General features: G+C 38.7%; 1 protein-coding gene across 3 annotated transcripts in view; it reads left to right on the top strand.

Moving 5' to 3' along the window:
- Window positions 1-19,099, top strand: part of LOC120422024 (5-hydroxytryptamine receptor 1-like) — a 105,487-nt gene that overhangs the window by 5,219 nt on the left and 81,169 nt on the right. Inside the window, exon 1 of one of the 3 annotated variants that reach the window (XM_052706269.1) lies at window positions 2,375-2,392. The exons of the other annotated variants lie outside the window; for them this stretch is intronic. The gene's annotated coding sequence lies outside the window, so the exon portion shown is untranslated. Of the gene's footprint in view, window positions 1-2,374; window positions 2,393-19,099 lie in introns of those variants that run through there. 3 annotated transcript variants of the gene reach the window in all.

The following is a 19,099-nucleotide window of genomic DNA, read 5'->3' as shown; positions in this document are numbered from 1 at the left end:
GCGTGTTGACGTTTGTAAATTTCACTCCACCTTTTTTCTCGTATTCAATAAATCGGTGAATTTTCTTCCAAAAATTGAAATTATGGTGATATCCGGTGGAAAAGTTGGTGGTCAAAGTAAAACGGTCAAGGCAAAGTGATTTCCAGCAGAAAATTAGGAGCACAACCTTCTGGATTTTCGAAAAAGGAGTATGGTGTCAGCTCGAGCCTGTTGCAGAAATCAAAGCTGATTCCCGGATTCCAACGGGGGAAATCATCACGGTCAGGATTATCCAGCAGCAGCAACTTATCAGCAGATGGCAATCTTCATCCGGTACACTACACTTCCGGACAATGGATGGGCCCGCTGGCAACGTCATCAATCACTGCTACAAATCGGGATAAGGTTGGCTGTTTCAAGTTTATCGATGGAGGTTCAGCGGTTCGCAAGTTTAACAACAAATCGGGCAACTCCAGAAAAAAGCCGCAGCCGGTAAAAAATAAAAACAATGTCGATTGAATTCCGAATTTAAAAATAATCCTTTTTATAAATCATGCTAAAATTGTAAAAAAATAGTAGGGGGAGGGGGTCCGACAAAACGTGACGTACTTTTCGAGGGGGGGAGGGTCAGAGCCAGCGTGACAAATTGTGGCATAGGGGGGAGGGTTAGTTTTGGCAGATTTTAGCGTGACATACTTTATGGATGACGCCTAAGGAAAATGATAGAAATAGAAAAGCTTAAAACTAGATCACAGTTTGTTTTGTCTTTTGACGTCGAAAAACTTCGCTGTACAATGCAGCTTATCCGTTGTAGATATGGAATCGACGTAACACCTTATTATGTGGCCCTCTTAAGCCTTGCGGTTTCGTCAACGGATCCACAGGCGTGTATCGTTCTTTTTGCGACAAGACTCCGCCTCCCGGGTCTCCTAAGTGTGAAGGTATGGGCACGGGGAGAGGGCACCGAATACCTATATTAACACTTAGAATTTTTGCTTCCGCCTCGGAATTCGAACCGGCGACCTCTGGATTGTGAGTCCAGTGCGCGGTCCGATTGATCCACACAGGCAGACATAATGTAGATATGCTTCATCATAATGTAGATATACTTCATCATAAGCTCACTCAGACCTTGGAATTGTTCTGCCTTGTTCCGGCACGCACGAAAGCGCGTGAGCATCTCTCCAGCAAGAGCGAAAAACTCGGGAAGCGTGAAGAGGTCATCTCCGGTAACGTCTGCTTGTCCCGGTAAAGTACCACTCCCAGAAGCGGCTACTCTAGCGTACGAATCTCCCCGGCACAGCCACGGAAATTCGCCGTGTGGTTTCCACCACAGTTTGCGCACTTGCGCGCGCTTTGTGCTGCTGGGCGTTTTCCCCCAGCTGGTCTTTCCGCGGGAGATTACACCTTTCGGTGAAGTGGGTCTCACCGCACTTTACGCACCGGGGCGGAAGATTACAATTTCTAGAACCGTGTCCGAATTTTTGACAGCGATGGCATTGCGCTGCGTCGGTCGGATTCTTCGTGTAGAATCGCCATGTCACGAATAAGCCGTCCAGTGCTTTGATCCGCCGTAGGTCCTGGATTTTGACGGACCCACGATCGAAGTACAGGAGGTACAAGGTGTACGTACCTGTCACCGTTGTCGATTTCGAGAGCACCTTAACCTTTCGAGGCTTAACCTTGACGCCCGTCAGGTTTTCTTCCAGGTCGGAGATCAGGCGGTCCGAATATCCCTGAAGGACGATCTTCGCTGGGACCTTCTCTGCTGGGTCAAATATAAAAAAATGAAGTTTCGCAACATCAACTTCTTCACTACCATGTCGAAATTCAGTTTCTTGTGTGTTATCACTTGCACTGAAGTTTTACTTATTTTAAGACAATATTGGAGTCCCTCAAGCAACTCGTCAACATCGTTCGCCAACGTATCCAAAACAAAAATTGGAGGTGGTCGTCGTTCCTTCGGAGAGTTACACTTTTTCTGCTTTCCTTGCTTGCGCGCAAGTTCATCATCGTCATCGTCGTCGCCAGTACTGCTGCTGTCACTGGCGGTGTTGCTTTCTTCTCCACTTAGCATCTCAAATTCGTTGCTGGTGGGAACGTTGGAAGTGGTTGTTGTCGTAGTGCTGGTGGACTGCTGCTACTGCTGCTGCTGGCCGGAAGTGCTTCCGGATGCCCGGGTCGATTGCCTTGTCCGTACTAGGGACTCACGTGAACGGTATGACACGTGTAAAAACGATGGATCGGTGACGTCACTGGGTACGCTACCGTGCGCGATGGCGGTCGATGTGGCGTTGGTGTGTTTACCTTTCTGCACTCTGCCGGTAGATGAACTTCGCGGGTTTTTCGAGGCCGCACTCGAACTGCCACGGCCACGGCGGGCCCTTGGCATGCTGGAGCAGCAAACTCGCGGGTAATCACTGTCAATTACGGCGAAAAATCGAAAAGTTTGAGGAGCTCCGAACAGTTGACTGTTGCTGGCTGGTGTTGCCAGTCCCGATCAACGTTGCCAGAATATTTTATGGGAAATCTGTATTTTCTTAAAAATAAATCTGTATTTTATCTGTATCATGTCAAATTCGAAGCCATAGAAGATTTTCTTAGACTTTTCACAGCAGATTTAAGCTTTTTAATCATATTGAAGCATAATTCAATTACTAAATTATTGAAATTTTCAAATTAAATCATTTTTAAAAAAATCTGTATTTACAGATTTTTGTGATTTTTGGGATCAAAAAATCTGTATAATACAGATTTATCTGTATATCTGACATGGCTGGTCCCGATGGTATTTCTATCTCTTAATGAAAAAAATAACGAAGGAAAAGTTTCCTAGGGATAATCAACCACAAAATGAAGTTAAAACATTTGTCTAGAATCATAAGAATTAAAAAAAAAAATTACTGAGGGTTAAAAAACTGGAGGGTAAAATGAAAGTAGCTATTTTCTAGAGCATCGAGTTGTTAAAGTGTTCTTAGTTCTATCGAGTTTTCCAGAACATGATAGTTGTAGATTTCACTTTCGATGACAAAATTTAACGTGAATGTGACGACCGCAATCAACGGGGTTCTTGGTTAAGTAAGTGAATATTGTGGGTATTGCCTTAAAGATCGCTCCACAATACTGTATCGAAAACAATCGGTCGGTGGGATCGTAGTACAACGGCAGAATTTTAAAGGCTTCAGATTGATGCAGATTGATTATGTAATTTTTATTTACCTGAAATAACGATTCTGTCCAGGGCTCATCCATCAAAAGCAGCAAAGTTGAACAAACCTTTCACAATGCAACTTTCTCATTGCATTGAAACGTGGTTGATTGGGGGTGAGCAGTTGCATTGTTGGAAATGTTATGAGAGACTGGTCCAAGCTATAATTTCAGCTCGTTTGATAATGATGATTGTCACAACAGCCGTACCGGGGTTTCCAGGAATTTATACGTGGGTTACGTGTTGTTTAGGTTTCACCACCATGTCGAGAATCCCCCTCGAAGCTCCAAACCATCAATTTAAAGCGTTGGATGGTAGTGATTTTCTGTGTGACCCGCGGTGATATCATAAATGGCTCGCGTTGCACTCTCGATGTTTATCGGGAAAGTGTTTGGTTTCACGCGGTTTACTATCGTGTATAATTAAATGCATTTGCAAAAGCAATCCTCCCCCCCCCCCCTATCCCAGCTGCAAATCGATTAGTGCGTTGGTGGTTGCAATTTTCCAGTGCAGATTTGGGCAGTGAAATAATAATAGTCTAGTTGGGCTGAGAATTTTCACCACAACTTTCGGTCAGATGTCAGCCAGTTACGAACGGTTCTGGAATTGTGATGCCTAGTTTTGCGTAAATATATTATATTTCCCGGTTGCAGTCACGGTGGGCGTTCCGGAAATGTGTGGGGTGCAGTTGCGATCAAACGGAAGCCTTTCAAAATATTTATGTTGTATTTGGCATGTTGATAAATCACAGGAATGGTTCAATTTATTTCGTGGTTTTGGATGACCCAGTTTCAATGATTTGAGCATTTTCACGCTGGAATTAAGTCGAATTTATCAAATTGATAAATTTAAGTGAAATTTAAATCAAGGGGACAATGAAATGATAAAATGTATCTAAACATGCGTTGAAAGTTTGAATTAACACTGCTCGTTACATTAAAAAATATCTGTGCTAAATCTAACACATGACTGACAAGAACTGAAAGCAGGTCCAAATAGGAAACTTATTCCTTCGGGCTTTCCTTAACGAGAAAATATTTGGCTTCGTCCCTGCCTGAATGTTTTTTTTTTTTTAAATAATTCATTTGTTAATGTTGATGTATAGTTCTCCAAACATGTTTTTGACTCTATTCTTTTACGGAATACATGTATTTCTAGATTTTTCTAGACATTTTTTTTGGAAAATATTGTATTATACACGGCAAAAATCCTATCAGCAAATACGATGACTCTTTGTTATTGAATATGTGATCATTGAAATGTTTCCAAAATCCTCAAAAATCTTATCATCTGTAAATGTTTTCAAAATCGTCAACATTGCTTTCAAAGTGGAAAAAATGTTGATGATTTTGGAAACATTTCTATGTTCACAAATTTGATAAAAAGAGTTATCGGATTTGCTGAGATGATTTCTATACGTGTATATACCTTAAAATTGTGCAAATTGAATTGATTACCATAAATCGGGGTGACATTGACAAAAAAAGTATTTTTTCCCATGACTCATGAAGAGTATCGGGGAGTAAGTGCTGAGTCATCGTCTAAAAATAGACGGCGTCCTATCTCGCCCAGCAAAATGAAGTCGGTAAAGTAGTCGGTTTCGATGGAGAAAAAGTGGAAAACGTGGTCTAAAAATAGCGACGCCCCCCTATGGTGTGAGTTGGTAGCATTATTCTTTAGATTTTCGCACTGAGTCCTCAACAAATTTTGAGGGAACGATTCTCTCGACTCTGAATTGTGTGTTTATTTCTTAACTTGATGTAAACATCTTGAGGATAATGTTGAAATTCCATAGGTCACCTTCCCTATGACGATACTCTGCCATCACCTTCCCTTTACTAAACACTTAATTTTTTTACCAGATTCGCCCTAGTAACTTTTTTTTTCGTAACACTCAAAATGTACTATCGCAACACATTAAGCCGCTTGTTTTCAACTTTGTTACGACGAAGTTGGGAATCTGGGCTGGTACCTTGAGATCCTCACATCATGCCTTTACCACTGCGTCACGAATGAATTGATGACAAGAGATGTAGTTGGGCTGAACTGTATCTAAGGATTTCAATATTATTCTTAGCACATAAATCAGGCTAAGACACATGATGCAACAATGTAACCAATTAGTTTACCAGCAATTCCATTTGAAAAGAGCCTAAACCGAAAAAAAGTTCTCCAATCGGGCTCAAAATTTTTCTTGGGGTTCCTTGGCCAAAATAATTAGACCCGTATTTTTTGGTTTGGCCATTAGGGTGACCAACATTGGCTAAGGTGGTTCAAAAAATGGCAATTTGCGTAATTTTTCGCAAAAACCGCATTTATCTCCGCGTCATTTCATCCGTTTTTTTGCTGTCTTTGACGCAAAAGAAAGGTGATTAGTTTGGCTATTTGGGAAAAATAGTAAGAAGTTTCAAAAATCTAGCTTAACATTTGAAAAAGTCGTATGAAAACTTAAAATGGCGTTTTGACCGTATCTGTACCAAAGGGCCTATGTCTAAAAATATTTTTATCGGATTCCTCGAAAAATGTCATATAACATTTCAAAAAATTGGCGATGTCGAACCGTACTTTTCCGAGATATGATTTTTTCAAAATAAAAACTGAGTTTTTCGACGCGCCACGTGCAAAAACAGGAAAAGGACGTAAAAGAGAAAAAAAACAACTTTTTTCATTAAAACTGCGATAACATGTAAGTTTTTAACGAATTCGGTAATTTTCAGTTTATCGAACTGTTAAGCAGTTGAAAAATCGGTAAACTTTACCGAATTCGATAAAAAATCTAAGTGCGTTGAAATAAAATAGTCAATTTCGGGTGCAAAAAGTATGGAATCTTAAGCCACCATGCGCACCCATGTGTATCAATGCACAGTGGTCCGAAACCGAAATCTAGCGTGACAAAATTGATAGCGGCCACACGTTAAGTTTTAAGAGCTTTGGTGTCTTCGGGACAAATGGGCAAAGCAAAGGAATATGGTACCTACATTTTCAATGTTATTCATTAGCAGGGAATTTACTAAAATTTCATTCTGTCGATCAGAGCGTGTTCAGGGAGCCCAAATCTATCATAACTTGTAGAAACTTTAGCGTTTACTAATATCAACTTTAAAAATGTCGAGTTGTGTAATCAAAGTTCTTACGTAACAAATTATGAAAAAGACCATTCAAATGTAAAAGTCATGAATAAGTGCATTCCTCTTCATTCTCCCAAAATGTCAATTTAAATTAAAATTGCACAAGTTTTACAATGAAGTTTTTTTTTTGTTACTCCTCATTCTGTGGCAAACATCGTCCCTGATGTTTGAAATTGTTTCATTGTCGAAAGCGCCCCGGCAATAAAGTACCTAGTGTTCACACAAAAAGGCAACAACAGCAACAGCAACAGAGCAATTCTCTACCAAAACCGGAAATGGATTTTATTTGTATTTTTTGATTTGACTCAAACTTTGTGGGGGCCTTCCCTATGACCAAATAAGCTATTTTGTGTCATTGGTTCACCCATACAAGTCTCCATACAATTTTGGCTGCTGTCCATACAAAAATGGTATGTAAATATTCAAACAGCTGTAACTTTTGAGTGAATTTTCTGATCAATTTGGTGTCTTCGGCAAAGTTGTAGGTATTGTTGAGGACAATTGAAAAAAAATATGCACACGGAAAAAAAATTGCAGATTTTTTTATCAACTTTTTTTGCATCAAAACTCAATTTCCCAAAATACGTATTTTTTGATTTTCGAGATTTTTTGATATGTTTTAGGGGACTAAAATCCGCAACTTTTGAGCTATAGAGAAACATGGTCAAAAAATCTGCCGCCAAGTTATGAATTTTTGAAAAATAGTGATTTTTGGAAAAAAAATCCAAATTTCATGCAAAAACAAATTTGAAGTTATTTTTTAATGCAAAATTGAATTTGCAATCGAAAACTACTTTACAATTTTTTTGATAAAGGGCTTCGTTTTCAAGATATAGCCACCGAAAGTTTGATTTTAGCAAAATATTTGCAGTTTTTCGATTTTTAAAAATAGTGACCATGAGCGACCATTTCTAAAAATATTTTTTTTTGAAAAGTTCAGAAAATTTGCTATAAAATTGTCTAAGAGACATTGAAGATTGGACCTCGGGTTGCTGAGATACAGCCGCTTTAAGAAAAAGAAACACGAAAATTGAAGTTTTCTAAGTCTCACCAAAACAACCCACCATTTTCTAATGTCGATATCTCAGCAACTAATGGTCCGATTTTCAATGTTAATACATGAAACATTCGTGAAATTTTCCGATCTTTTCGAAAAAAATATTTTGAAAAAAATTAAATCAAGACTAACATTTTAAAAGGGCCAAACATTGAATATTACGCCCATTTAAAATGTTAGTCTTGATTTAATTTTTTTCAAAATATTTTTTTCGAAAAGATCGGAAAATTTTACGAATGTTTCATGCATTAACATTGAAAATCGGACCATTAGTTGCTGAGATATCGACATTAGAAAATGGTGGGTTGTTTTGGTAAGACTTAGAAAACTTCAATTTTCGTGTTTCTTTTTCTTAAAGCGGCTGTATCTCAGCAACCCGAGGTCCAATCTTCAATGTCTCTTAGACAATTTTAAAGCAAATTTTCTGAACTTTTCAAAAAAAAAAAAATATTTTTAGAAATGGTCGCTCATGGTCACTATTTTTAAAAATCGAAAAACTGCAAATATTTTGCTAAAATCAAACTTTCGGTGGCTATATCTTGAAAACGAAGCTCTTTATCAAAAAAATTGTAAAGTAGTTTTCGATTGCAAATTCAATTTTGCATTAAAAAATAACTTCAAATTTGTTTTTGCATGAAATTTGGATTTTTTTTCAAAAAATCACTATTTTTCAAAAATTCATAACTTGGCGGCAGATTTTTTGACCATGTTTCTCTATAGCTCAAAAGTTGCGGATTTTAGTCCCCTAAAACATATCAAAAAATCTCGAAAATCAAAAAATACGTATTTTGGGAAATTGAGTTTTGATGCAAAAAAAGTTGATAAAAAAATCTGCAATTTTTTTTCCGTGTACATATTTTTTTCTCAATTGTCCTCAACAATACCTACAACTTTGCCGAAGACACCAAATTGATCAGAAAATTCACTCAAAAGTTACAGCTGTTTGAATATTTACATACCATTTTTGTATGGACAGCAGCCAAAATTGTATGGAGACTTGTATGGGTGAACCAATGACACAAAATAGCTTATTTGGTCATAGGGAAGGCCCCCACAAAGTTTGAGTCAAATCAAAAAATACAAAAAATAAAAATGGTCGAAATCGGCCGATTTCGTAGAGAGTTGCTCAACAATGTTGTTATTGTTGTTGTTGGGTGGTGTCAAAAACGGCGCCATCGCGTTGCATGGCATAGCGTGTTCGTTTAATTACATTTTTTTCGTTGCTCTGGCTCACTCACCAACTAATGGCACATTCACGCGGTACAGTGTGGCAGCGCCAATGTGTAGCGTTGGATTAAGTGGGTGTTCCCTCGAAAGGGGGGAGAGTGGTGGTCGAAGGGAGTTGGAATGGTGGGTCAAACGGAAATGAGTTGCGACAGGGGAAGAGGGGAGGTGTGCAGCATAAAAGGAACAAGGAAACAAAACGAGTTGTTCCGGCTGGAGCTACCCTGGGGGCCATTGGGGGTGATTTTAGTTTTGAACGCTTTAGGACATATAATCTTAAATAGCACGTTTACTATATGACTTTATTGTAAAGCGTACCGGGGTTACAAAAGTCCCTTGAAACGGGAATTAAAAAAATCACGCGAAATTTGAAATGTTCTGGAATATTCAGCAACAGCAACTTTAATAGTGAAAAAAAGTGTGAGGATACAGGTGAACTTAGAAATCTAACAGTAGTTATTTTCACAATTGGTCCCTAGAGGGCCACATCGGGTCGTGCATAAAATTAAAACGCAAAAGAAAAATGAATCAAAATTATCGCGACAAGCTGTGAACGCAGTCGGAAAGTAAATAGGAACCCAACGAAAAGGAGTACGCGGAAGAAGCGGTGATTCCCGAGAGGCAGGCAGTCCGAAAGATTGACGACGGTTGGGTCGACACGCGGGGGTTTGAGCGGAAAGCGTGACAGTTTTTTACAGACGAAAAATGATGCAAAATTCGCGCCACGTCGTCGTCGTCGTTGTCACGGCATGGCTGGATTCGCGTAATTTGAAATTTCACGCGAACAGGCGAAGAATATAAAATAAATGGGAAATGAAATAATAATGAAGGTGTGAAAAATGAATCGGACTGTCCCCCGGTGGGAAAATGGGCGACGGGAAGGTTGGAAAATCTTTGCGCGAAAGGAAAACTATCCGAGAGAATGGGTGGCACTTTAGCAATGTTTGTGCTACTTTCAAAGATAAGACTAATTGCATAAGGATGAGTCGAGGAAAGATAGCGGACTGAGTAATGGGAGTAGATTTTTGAAACGGTTGAATGATGGTACGGAAAACGCTGAGCACTTTAAATCCTTCCAATCCTTTGTAGACCTCAGTTCTTAAAAATCAATAAAAGTACAGAAAGCAATGAGTCCCGTACATTGAGCAGAGGCAGGCAGTATGACACGTTAGATAGCAAACTGTAGGAAACTGACAGGTAGCTGTGCGTCATTTCATCGGAATCACCTTGCGTCGCTGTGTGGCGATGATTCGCACAAACTTGTGGAGAAGAACCTATTTTCGACCTATGAGGGATCTATTTTGGGGCTAGTATTTCTGTACCATTCACATATAGGTCAGTGAAGAATTTATCCACTAATGGGTTGTGCATAAACTACTTAACTACAAACTTTTGCCGGTGATGTGTGCAGTGCAGTTGCACTCCGAGAGGCGAAACCTTCGAACATCGTAACAGACAGCTTGACTGCGCCGTTTCCAACTCTGTGACGGTAGCCGCAAAACTGACCTACGGCAGTTGAGCAACGCTAGGTCGGTTGGGACTATTGAGCGACTACGCGCAAGACGGCGGCGCGCGCTGGAATTGCATGCAAACATTGCGTGAGAACGTTTGATAAAACTACTCGTTGAGATCGACTTCCGACATTTGTGCTCGCCGTTTGCCGCTGGATAGAACCGGCATGGTCGGCCAAGATAGAAAGCAACAGGGCCACTAGGTCAGAGCGAACGAAGCCCCGAAGGCAAGTTCCGGCAGAGCAGAGTCCCGCGTGGGTTGGCTCGAGTTGCACTTGCACGTTGCTGCAAACGCCGGTAATCCGTCGTAGGGTATTAGAGCTGTGTGGGTAGGGAAGGTGGAAACCTCTGTTGGTGAAAGTAATTTTAGAGCGCTACCAGCGAGAAGTGTCGAGGTTAGGTTTTATTTCCATCTCGTTCGCACATATTCAGCTGGCTGACAAAGTGAAAAGGTCGAGTTCATAAAGTGCAGTTGTTGAGAGCGCGCAAAGATGCAACCGAGTGCGAATGAATCATAGTTAATTAGGTGAATGGACTGAGATTGGACTAGAAAGGTCTGATAAAAATGTAAGCATCTGCAAAACAGGAAATGGATTTAGAATACTCAAATTAATTGCGTTCTTGATAATCTCAAAAGTCTTGGAACAAATCTGAATATCCAAACTTTAAATCAAATCTTCAAATCTGCAAATCTTCAACTCTTCTAATATATATGTTCTCTCCAAATTACGAATTAACATACTTATTCCAACAAATGAAGCGCATCATACGTTGAATAACGTGTGAATTTCCCACAGCTGTCTCCAAACCACAATTCCGCGGAAACAGGTGCGTTGATGTGGTCAAAATGCAATTTGAACCTTTCCAAATGTCAACGGTAGCCAGCACCCATCCCTCATCTGAACAGTCAACAGCTACACTGCTGATGGTGGTGTGAAAGTGTAGCTTGTCGCGGGACTACCTTCTATAATGGGTGTTTTGTGGACTTGTGCACCCTAGTTGCAGCACACGCGCGGGCCGGAATTAATTAGTATCTAATTATCTTGCCAGGCCAGATCTGCACCTAAATTAATCACGGATGGGCTGGTGCGCTAATTTGCATGAAAACGCAAACCGGTTGCATTTATTTAATTTTCGCACCATTAATCTAACCAGAGAAAAGGCATCTGAAAATTTTCCCCCTGGGACGGAAGGTTGTTTGTGTTTGTGCGTAGGTGTGAATAACTATCTCTTTCATGTACAGCAAGACAACTGTCAACACATTGTTTAAAGCCGATTTGATGAGTCAGCGTTTCCCATTTTATGTAACACGAAAGTTTAATCAGGAAACAGAAAACAGAAAACAGAAAACAGAAAACAGAAAACAGAAAACAGAAAACAGAAAACAGAAAACAGAAAACAGAAAACAGAAAACAGAAAACAGAAAACAGAAAACAGAAAACAGAACTCAAATTGAAATCACGTAGAGGAAATTAATACATCAATTCCAAGCAGAGACAATAGAAAGAACTATAATCATAATAAGAACAAAACTTTTCCAGAACTGTAATCCGTTACCGATCGCCATAATTTGACCATAAATTGCGTTTCCCCGGAAAAGTTATCACCAAAGTTAATCAACTTTTTTTACTCCTAAGGCTTATAATGTCCCCGCTGTCCGGCACTCGAACCAGCCCATGGACTGACCTCCCTCAGACCACAACTCACACTTAGTAGACCTAAAACGCACCCCAGCGAAAAGGGTAATAATTATTCATGTCAGTTTTCCGACCAAAATGCCGACCCCTCGGTTATTTCAGCCGTTTTCCGAGTGAGAGATGCTTTGATCGTGAAGAGATAATCAACGACTTTGCTTCGACGGATTCGCCGACTAATGGCACTTTTGGCATCCTAGTTGGCAGCAAGGAATTTCCGGGAAGGCACCTTCTCGGCTGGTGTGAACTAGGGTGGTCAGAAAGTTGCCATTTTAAATTAAAAAAATTACAATATTTTCAGCAAAAAGCATAGACTTTTTGATATTAGTTGATATCATTTGTGATTCTTGGAAAACCCCTATGTGCGTGAATTTCCCTTTTTTAACATCAACCTAGTGTTCAAGAGGTAAACGTGGAAGGTGCCGAAGGTCCAGTGACCTTTTTTCATCTCCTGAAAAGTGAAGTGATAAAAGGCTGACCGCACGCACCGCATGAAAAGCCGACAAATCGACCCTTAACCGGTAATCGGTTCAGGTCATTTCGGTTGGGGTTTGGGAAACTTAAAGCTTGTTTGAAATTTGTATTTTTGATGAGAGGAAAATCCGATAATCATAATTCGCTTAGCGAGATGCATTGACCTAGAAATAGCTGCATCCATCAGCTGTATCAAATCTGTGTGAATTGATCTGTTCAGAGTAAAATTCCCTTAAGCTATCCAATTTCACAATCTCCAGTCCAGTACACTCTAATTGAAAAACCTTTCTCCATCGTTGGAGCTTCCAGCGGTTAATGACGAGTTATTAGTGAAATGAGGTTCTTCCATTAACCACGAACGAGCGTGCCATTTTGGGCAGACATCATCAGCAAACCACACTGTCACCATCAGAAGTCCACCGCCAAGCGGTGGATTTTCACCGAGGGATAACCCTCGCTAATTGATTCAGTCTTGCGCAAGCAAAGGATACATGTCCAACGTACAGTTATTATCAATTTAATATAAGTTTTTCGACGTTTTCTTTCTTAATAAGTATTTTTTTTGTAAATCAAGAGCTCTGGACTGCGGTTGACTACGAAAACTAATTTTAAAATGTCATTTTAGTTTCATTTCTTTTCAGGCATACAATCCAGACTCGATTATCCGATGTTTCGATTATCCGAAGGTTTGCATGGGACTTCGGATAATCGAATCACGAATATTTTTTTTCGTTTTTCTTGTTTTAAATATCAAATTCGAGTTCAGCGACCCCATTTTAGTCAAGTTTGAACAGTAAAAAAAATATATATATAAAAAAAATCAAACCATCTTCTTCAACGACCCCCAAATCTTTTGTGGTCTCTGTTGCAAGGTTCTGCTCGAAAAGTATATTGCCTATTAAATAATAAAATACATTTTTGAATATTTCGTCCCCGCCATATTGACCGCCATCTTGGAATAAAAAAAAAAATCACTCTACCGTACACATGATTTTTTTTTGTGAAATTTTGTAAAGTTTTACTGAATTTTCATCCACTGAAATTTCAGTAAACGATTCATTAATTTAGATTTCACTTAATTCTCAGTTAACTGATATTTGTCACTTTGACAGTTTAATTCAGCAAAAGAAACGTCAAATTATTCTGCTAAAAATTCAGTAATTTACTTGTGGGAGTTTGACAGATTCAGCAATCGTTGGGGTCATACTTAAGCTCAACAATCAAAAATTAGACAAAGCAAAAAAATATTGTTTTCGTGATTCGATTATCCGAAGTGAAATTTTTTCGAGGTCGCCGGTTAATCAAGTCTGGACTGTATTAATTTAAAAAAAAAAAAAACGGAGATGACTTTATAGCTGTCAGCCACTATTGCTACACCCAACTGGGGACAAGCATGCGATTATGGATAGTACTCACAGGACCTTTTTCTCTGGCTAAAATTTGCGGTATGTGAACAGTTTATCTGCTCAGGCCAAGATTGACCAAATTGGTTGTGGTTGGGATACTGTTTGCTGGCGTTGACACGAGTACGTTGTCCACTGGAAAAAGCTGATTAAATGTGGTTTGAACATCTGCTAATGGAGTCCGCAGTGTAAATACTGAATTAGATATATGTTATCTTTTTGCGCAAATCATGAATTGCATTGAAAAAATTGCATTAAGATGTCTGTTCTCAAGATCTTCGTAAGTTACATTCAGTTTCAATTGCTTTGACAAATATCTTGTTGTATATTATTGTGTAGAAATATTCACGGTCCCAATCTATTTGTATAATTTATACATATTGCTTGTATTGCAGTTTTCCTTCAGTCATTTTGGTACCCATTGATTCTGTTCCTAATGAATTTCTGCTTTCCTCTCAACTATCCATTCCTTATGAACCGTTATAACTGCGTCCAGTCCCAACGCCAAGGAAGAAACGGATTTGCTGCGCAAGGTTAGGTCAGAAAAGTGCCATTACGCCCCTCAGGATGGCTTCTCAGGTGTCCATCGTTAGTTCGGTTTTTTCTCTGCACCTCTGATTATGATTTCCACGGGGCACGCTCGAAAGCACGTTTCAGTGGTGTCTACCAAGGCAGTACCAGGAATTCCCTCCGAAGAAGAATGCCAATCGTCCTTGTTAGGATGGAAGATGGAAGGGGGAAAAATAATAAGTGGAGCAAGTTTTTCAATTCATTACCGGAAGATAACTCCGACGATTCCATTGCCCCGGTCGGGTACTCGTGAGATGCCTGTCAAAGTGTTGGCAAGCTTTGTGGGGTTTTCTTCCCTTGGTTTTAACTCTAGGGTAAGTTCACCTAGTTTTTCGATGTTTAAAATTTTCTAAGCATGGATAATATCGAACTGGCCAAAAGTATATGAGATTCGAGACATTTGGAGATATCGTTAAAATAGTGAGTGTCGGTCAAAATCGCATTTTTTACGTAAATGACAATAACTTTTAAAAAAATAATAGGTAGCTAAGTTAATCAAAAAGCATCTGAAAGCAGACATTCCGGAATACTTATGCTGAAAATTTCATGAGGTTTGGTCGAAATACGAGCGAACACCAGCAATTTGAATTTGGAGTTAGGTTTGACAAATCGTCCAATGTCTTATACTTTTGACCAGAACTGTACATATCTCGGATTAGTTTTCAAAAAGACGTAAGAGCCAATGGTAAACATTTTTGCATCGGAATTCGACCTAGTTACGAAAAACCAATTTCAAAAATGCTTAAGATTGTTTATCTACACGTCTTTCAAGTGCCCCAAACTAAACATAAATATTTTGTTACAATTAGGAGAAAAACGAATATTAGTGTTGGAGGTCACGGTGGCTCTTACGGCTTTTTGAAAATTCACCCGAAATATCGACTCAGAATCACACGATCACACGATTTTCTCGGCACTGACTGATCAGATTTTGTCCGGGTTTATTGTGTAAGGTCTGGTTTATGCTCCCATAGGTCCGTATTGAAAATTATAAAGTTTGATGAAGTCCTTCAAAAGTTCTGCCGAACACAATTTTGACGAATACAAAAAGGGTGAAAATTGCAAGATCCGGTTGATGGCGTATCTCGGATCTTTCACCGCAGTGCATTTTTAGATGATACTTCAAGTTCCCAATAAATGGCAGCACTAAGCTTTACCCTTTTTAGCCTAAGCTGTTGGGTTGGGCTGAGTGGGTCGTGAGTAATTGAAAAATGCTGTTACGTAGTTTTCTTTTGCATGGACTGCAGTTGAGCTCAGAGTTCTCAACAACATGAATAATGTTTTAAATTGGACTTTTTGGAAAATGCGTTTGGTAATGAAACAGGCCATCAACCACCCAACTTTGACTAGGGAATGGCATTTAACTCCGTCACGCACATATCTTTGTCATATGGAATGTGTGAAACTTAACTATAGCTCACAGGTCAGACGGATAATTTTCCAGCAAAAGAAAGCTCTTGGGCATATCTTTTAAGTGATTATATGAAAACTGAAACAATTACAATCGAAATCAAATTTCACGATGAGATTTTTGCTCATTTCGGTTGAAAATAAACGACTTTAACATGGCGGCAGAGTTGCATTTGTTTCACACAAAAAAAAAAAAAAAATCTCGAGAAATCTGCTACAACAAAGAACATTACTCAAAGTGATATTAAAACTGTGAATATTGTCTTTCTTATCAAAATATGTGACTTTACCTTTTTTAAGACCCTATAAAGACTTTATGGAGACTTACGTGGCCGTCCTTTTTCCCCAGGTCATTAATTTTTATAATCGCCTTCACCAATACTGGGCGGGTTTCCCGTTTCTGGACACAACCTATGTCATACTGTACGGTTTAGTAACTAATTAATTCCCGGTGATTTTGAATAACAGCGAATGATTTTACACGCAATGAAAATTGAGGTTCGGCCATACTTTACGGAAATCTACTATATATGTTCGCTGCAAAGTTTTTTTTTCAACCCTGAAATGCCAGTACCACCACTTGAAAGAAGCAACACAAGAAAAAACACACCTTCCAGCAAATGTGCGTAGTTGTGTCCTGTTGCTTCTCGGAACGCCCAGCAGTCCTGTAACGGGTTGGGGTTGGGAGTAGAAAAATATCCTTCAAAGACAGAGCCCAAGGCAGCAAGTAGCGCGCAAAAAGGGACCGGACTTGCTTGAGCACCACGCTCTGGTCGTCCAATAGAAGCGCAATAAAAAACTTTCCACTGAATTAAAAGCACCGTATTGAGCGGAACGCCTTGGATGAGGGACCCGATCCAACCGGCCAAGATGAGTAGATTAAATTTAATGTGAGGGTTCGCACGGGTTTTAAGTTTTTTTTCCTTTCTTCAGTGATGTTGTTGGTTCTTTTTTTTCTATTGAAAAGAATCGGTAACTGCTGGCTTTCCCTTATCTTTTTAAGTGCAGTTGACCGAGTAGTTTTTAATTAAACCATGTTGTTGAGAAGGACAATTAGTGATTGATAGTTTGTTTTTAGGATCGAATGTTTGATGTTGAAAAAGATATTTTTTAAGTATGCAGTGCATTCGATTGGTTTATAGTTTTTATTTGACTTATTGTCTTTTGAAAAATTCAATTTCTTTGAATTGCATTTCCAGAACTTAGAAGATTCTTCGTTGTGAGCAGTCAAGGGCCCTTAATCGTGGCTCTAATCAAACGCACCATTATCTATTTTCTCTCAATTTATCAAGTGGCTGCTGCCTAAGGAAATAAGCGACCAAATATCACATTTCAAAGTTTATGCTCTTTGACGAAGGAAAATGTTTTATTGCTATTCGGATTCAACTTTCAATTACGGCCACTCGTCAAACTTGCACAAACACATCACATTCTTCAGAAGTAAATCAATTTTAAACAACTTTCTCAACACCACTGATCCCATTTCGAACATATATCTGGGTGCGATAAGATACGATGCGAAGAGGGAAAACTGTTGAGCAAACAGCACTCTAGTGTGGAAAAGTTTTCCTTTCTTCACACAGCTACACAGAGATACTCTAGTAGAAAAGTTTGGTAAGTAAACAGGGTTCGTTTTATTAGCAAAACAACTCGTTTCAAAACTTTACCTTAAACACACCTGAAATTGTTTGCTTTCTAAACTAAGTTAGTTTTTATGGTTTTTTAATTTGAAAAGTCTTTATTACTTTTAAAAAATGGTTAGCAAAACCCATCGAGCACTGTACTTCAGCTGTAGAAAGCATCAATCACGACCAAAGTTTTCTTTCAAAATCCCGCTGAATCTCACTCGTTTGGGGAAAGTTTTCCAGATCGGAGAGCTGACGCTGCCAGCTCTCGCAGGTCAAAATGGGGAAGCACCGTAAACTCCGTCGCGGTTATCCAACAGGAGCTCACAAAAGGAAGAATCTTTTAATTTGGTGGCATTGTTTTGCATTCCCAGTAGAATTTTATTATTTCTGCTGTGAACACTGATCGTTCTTTGGTAGAAGAATCAAGTTCTACCGAGTGAAGAAAGGTGGAATAAGTTATTCCACACCTGAGATTTAATTAAATATTTTTGAAGATACGACTCAAGAATCCATAAGTTATAAATTTATTTCTATATGATTTGTCGTACTTTTTGTTGCTATTTTCAAGCAAAACAATATTTTTGTTTTTGGTTAAAGTTGCACAGCGAAGTCGACTCCAATTTCGACTAGCTCCACAGCCCTTGTCGTGATCGTGTCATCTTGTCGCACTTGCATTTTGGGCTAAATTTTGTTATAGAACACCATTTTGCGCAGCTTCAAATGTCTCATTTGTTTTCCTCCACAGATTCTCAAAACTCGATTTCTATCCTGAGATTATCCGTGAAAATGAAGTTTTGAATAACATACATTAAAATTAAATTTAAATTTTATAAATATATTCTTAGTATTTAAACAATTTTGAAACCAGCTCAATTCATCTTCAAAATAGTCGTTTATACAACAAGTTTGAAAAGAAGATCTTTCAGCACAAGTCGTGCTTTTAATTATGACGTTTTGCAACGAGTTTAATACATTTTTTTGCAATTCCAAAAACTACACTTTGAAGTGGGTTTACATTTGTTTCCCAAGTAAATGTTAATGGCCGTCAAGATAACTCTCAAGATCGAAAACAGTATCAAAAATTATGACAAGTGCTGAACAGTTAAACCTTCAGCACTAAAATGAATACTGAAAAGTACTTTTCAGTTTTGTTGTTGTGAATGAAAAAAGCCAAGTAAGTAAGATTTCACAGCGGAACCAATATTTTTTGTTATGTGTATTTTTCTGATTTTTTTTTAAATTTCCTATTTTCACATCCAAGAACCTTCTAGAGTTAACTCTTTTTTTGTTACGGTTGTGAACTCATAGAACTTACTTCCAAGGAGCTCTCAAAATGTTTATAATAAAATGTCATACAGTCATCTCACATATTCAGAACGGTTCACAGATAGGCCAATGTTCAAAAATCATAGAAAATCGATAATTGAACATAATGATTTGCTTTTATCTTCATGAGAAAGCTTTTTTTGTGATCTTTCGATGGATGTATCGACCGGCTATAAATTTTTACATTTAATATTAAGTTTTTAAAGAAAAACATTGACCTTTGAAATCCACAAATTTGGAACACTTTTTTCTTACGGATGTAAACAAACTTCCAGAAGTACATATTTTTTTACAAAATATTGACTTCACACATTGAAACCAATAAAACTCATGCTCAGTAATGTTTTATGATAACGTTTTTGTGAAAATATCAGTTAAATTCAGGTGTACAAAAAAGTTAATCTTTCCCAGTTCCTGAGGGGAACACCCTTCAAGAGTATCGGGGCTGGCATTTACAAAGCGGATTCAGTGGCAGTTTCTATCTCAA

Source organism: Culex pipiens, chromosome 1 (assembly GCF_016801865.2).
Source record: "Culex pipiens pallens isolate TS chromosome 1, TS_CPP_V2, whole genome shotgun sequence".
NCBI classification, from domain to species: Eukaryota; Metazoa; Arthropoda; class Insecta; order Diptera; family Culicidae; genus Culex; species Culex pipiens.
This window is presented reverse-complemented; position numbering and strand designations above follow the sequence as displayed.